Genomic DNA, 4575 nt, shown 5'->3' on the forward strand with positions numbered 1-4575 from the left:
ATAGAGCGGTACAAGGCGCGTTTGGTGATATTCGGAAGCAAACATGTTGAAGGGATAGACTATAATGAAACGTTTGCACCTGTGGCAAAGATGGTTACAGTTCGTGCATTCGTTGCAGTTGTTGCGGCTAAAAATTGAGAATTGCATCAAATGGATGTACAAAACGCATTTCTTCATGGAGATCTACAAGAAGAAGTCTATATGAAGATGCCTCCTGGATTTCCTTCGAGATTGCCTGGAAAGGTGTGCAAGTTGCAAAAGTCGCTCTATGGATTGAAGCAGGCCCCTCGTTGCTGGTTTGTTAAACTGACGACAACTTTGAAATAGTATGGTTTTTCCCAGTCGCAATTTGATTACTCTTTGTTTATGTTTCGATGTAGACAGGTACAGTTAAGTATTTTGGTTTACGTGGACGATCTTGTCATCTTTGGAAATAATGGCGATGCCATTTGGAAATTCAAGAAGTATTTGAGTCAATGCTTCCACATGAAGGACTTGGGAGTTTTGAAATATTTTTTAGGAGTGGAGGTCGCAAGAAACCATGAAGGTTTTTTTCTTTGTCAGCGGAAATATGCTTTGGATATCATATCAGAAACTGGACTGTTAGGAGCTAAGCCAGCTGGTCTTCCCTTAGAACAAAATCATAAATTAGCACTAGCAGATGGTCCTTTGATGATAAAACCAAAGAGTTACAGGAGGCTAGTGGGTCATTTGATTTACTTGACCATTACCCGTCCTGAGTTGTCCTATTGTGTGCATGTGCTCGCTCAATTTATGCAGACCCCCCGTGAAGAACATTGGGAGGCGGCTTTACGTGTGGTGCGATATTTGAAAGGTAACCCGGGATAGGGAATTTTCCTTCCAGCTGACAGTGATCTTCGATTGTATGCTTATTGTGATTCTGACTGGGCCAGTTGTCCATTGACACGACGTTCTCTCACCGGATATTTTGTTTTATTGGGACAATCACCAATCTCGTGGAAGACGAAGAAACAACATACAATGTCCAGATCATCGACTGAGGCGGAATACATGTCTATGGCAACAACTGCATGTGAATTGAAATGGTTGAAAGGGTTGTTGTACTCATTGGGAGTTGGTCATTCTGATCCTATGAGATTATACTGTGATAGTCAAGCAACTTTGCATATTGCTGCGAATCCGGTTTTCCATGAGAGAACTAAACACATTGAAGTGGATTGTCACTTTGTTCGTGATGAGATTCAGAATGGGAATATATGGCCCTCCTATGTCCGAACCTCCGAGCAGCTTGCTGATATATTTACAAAGGCGCTGGGCAAGCAACAATTCGAACATCTTCTTCGCAAGTTGGGCATTTCCCATTTGCATGCACCAACTTGAGGGGGGGTATTGAGCTTCATCGTATATTTTCATGTATATATTTTAGGATGTAATCTTTGTGCTAGTTTAGGATAGTTGTCAAATTGGTTTTAGTTACCATATTTTTAGGAGTCGATGATTTGTTTCCTAGTTGTTAGCCGATATCCTTGCGAGGGAACTTTGTATATATGTAGCTTGTAATCGTTGGCTGAAAGGACACAGAAGCTTTCTCCATTATCTTTCTCTTTCACCTAAACTTTCTCATAAACCCTCGTCCATCGGATGATGGACCAGACGGTTCTACCTGTTTTCTATGATGTAGATCCATCGGATGTTCAAAAACAAAGTGGAGGCAAGCTCTTACAGACGCTGCCAATTTGTTTGGGTGGGATCTCCGAGATGTTGCTAATGGGTAATCTTTCTAAAACCTGTTTATTTGCTACTTAATATCAATACGACATCATCAATTTTTGAGAATTGAGTAGTTGCATGTTCTCATCTCATCATAATGAATAAAGAAAGAAAAAAATGTTATTAGAGTTTCGTTTGCTTGCAGTTCATTTGCACTGTATAAAACTGCAAATGGGCCGAGTACAAATTGAGTGGAATAAAATTGAAAATAAAACATTTAAATGAGAAAAAAAATCAAGAAGAATGCTTGTTTTTTTCTCTTTTTTGTTTTTTGGAGAAGTAAGTTGGGAAGCAAAATGATGTGGTCTGCACTTTATATGAGAGATAATGAAGGTAGAGGAAAGTGGATCAAATTTCACATCTTCCAATGAGTGCAAATAAGGCAATAATCCAAGCAAATCATAGTTATAAACAAACACATGCAAATCAGAACCATTGATATTTGATTTGGATTCGCTCTGCAAGCAAACATGGTTGAAGTTTTCTATTATCTGTTAGATATCCAAAAGAAAATGAAAATTGATACCAGTTTTTTGATGAATAAAACTGATAAACAATTGAGGTAGAAGAACATTCTATATTGAAATAAGATCTAATATCGTAATCATATTCTGTTCTTTTCTATTTTGCTTTCAATCCATTATTAAGTATTGATATGGACATTAGCATTTGGCTACAAATAACCAAAATAAATGCCTCAATAGATTTTGTTTCTTGGGTCTTAGGCTTCATTCAATTCCATATATTTTTATCCTGTTTGTGTATTTTCCATCACATTTGGCAAGCGTGAGGCAAAGTTCATTCAAAGAATTGTTGACGAAGTATCTACTAAATTGAATAAAACGATGTTGGATGTTGCTATCTACCCAGTTGGAATAGATTTACGCGTAGATCACATATATTCATTGTTAAGCGTTGGATCTGATGATGTCCGTATTATAGGGATCTGGGGCATGGGTGGAATAGGCAAGACAGCCATTGCCAAAGCTGTTTATAACTTGATCTTTCACAAAATTGAAAGTAGTAGCTTTCTTGAAAATGTCAGTGAAGTTTCACAACAACGTAATGGTCTAGTTCAGTTACAAGGCCAACTTCTTTTAAATATCCTAATGAGAAGTGGCTTTAAGATTAATAATATTGCTCGTGGAATAAATTTGATTAAAGAAAGTCTTTGCTATAGAAGGGTTCTTCTAATTCTAGATGATGTAGATGAAATGGACCAATTAAAAGCATTAGCTAGAGAACACAATTGGTTTGGTCCTGGAAGTAGAATCATCATAACAACCAGAGATGATCATTTATTGGATGTGCTTCAAGTGGATAAGAAATATAAGGTTAAAAAGTTAAATCATGATGAATCTCTTGAGCTCTTTAGTTGGGATGCCTTTAAATCAAATCATCCTATAGAAGGTTATGTAGAGCTCTCAAACCGTGTGTTGCATTACATTAGAGGACTTCCTTTAGCTCTTGAGGTTTCGGGTTCTTCTCTTCTTGACAAAAGAATATCTGAATGGGAAACCGTGTTGGAGAAACTTGAAAATATTCCACCTGATAAGTTCAAAAAAAAACTTGGAATAAGTTTTGATTTGCTAGACGATAAAAACAGAGATATATTCCTTGATATTGCATGCTTCTTTGTTGGAAAAACAAGGATAATGTAACTGGAATACTGGATGGTTGTGGTTTCTTTCCAGAAATTGGAATAAGTGATCTTATTAGTAAGCCTCTCCTAAAAATCAATCTGAGAAATGAGTTGATGATGCATAATCTAATATGAGACATGGGGACGGAAATTGTTCGAGAAGAATCTCCAGAGGAGTCTGGGAAACGTAGCAGATTGTGGTGTCATGTGGATGCTCATTATGTATTATCGAAACACAAGGTAAGAGCTAAAACACTATTTTTTGGTTTCTGTATCAAGTTTATTGGTAAATTATAAACATGGAAACTATTAGTTGGTTTATGTTATTTAGTTGAAGCTAGAAACACATGCATATGCATAGATAAGCCCTTATAATAGTATAAAACATTTCAATTTCTAGCTTCCAATCTTACACAGCCCACCATGTATATATATATAAAGTACAACTGCCACCCTCCCAAGGAAAGGGTGTTGAGCCTCAAAGTATCTTGGTATTACAACTTTGCCCAAAACAGTTCCTCCTTAGTAATCCCTTGCTTTGCTAGAGTGTTGGCTAGTCCATTTTCTGATCTTCTAGTCCACCTATAGTATACCCAACCTTCCTTTTTGTTTTATCAGCAACACAAAAACAGAATTTGATTAAAATGAAAAGAAACATATCTATTGTATCTGAACCCCATTATGGAGTTAATCCCCCAAGAAATTACAAATGTGCCCAACACATCTATTGTATCTGAACCCCTTGCTTAGCTAAACTATCTGCCAAACTGTTAGCATACCTCAATCTCCCTTGTTAGGCACTTGATTTCCCTTACAGTCTATCTATGGATCGAGATTCCCAAGCTATTTGTTTGCACCCACCCTATTACCAACTAAAAATCCCCCTCCACCTCAATTTGTTGGAGACCCATCTGTTTAGCCGATCTCAAATATTGGAGTAGGGCTATTACTTCATCTTTTAGTGAATCACCCACCTCAATTGTTCCTAAATATAAAACCGGTATTCTTCTGTAAAAGCAGACCTGTAAACTACCATAGACCCAGCAAAGTGCATATGGTCTTGTCTGGTCTAATAATTAGCCCAGGAAAGCATGTATTACAAGATTCCAGAAACATTTTATTAAGGAAAATATAAATAGTTTATTCTTAGATCTAGAGGGCCCTATGACCGACATTTGTCA

General features: G+C 37.1%; 1 pseudogene; it reads left to right on the top strand.

The window, feature by feature from the left end:
- Positions 1 to 2597: 2597 nt before the first annotated feature.
- Positions 2598 to 4316, top strand: LOC104595468 (disease resistance protein RUN1-like; annotated as a pseudogene).
- The last annotated feature ends 259 nt before the right edge of the window (positions 4317 to 4575 follow it).

Source organism: Nelumbo nucifera, chromosome 2, assembly GCF_055504915.1.
Source record: "Nelumbo nucifera cultivar China Antique chromosome 2, China Antique-T2T, whole genome shotgun sequence".
In the NCBI taxonomy this organism is placed as follows: Eukaryota; Viridiplantae; Streptophyta; class Magnoliopsida; order Proteales; family Nelumbonaceae; genus Nelumbo; species Nelumbo nucifera.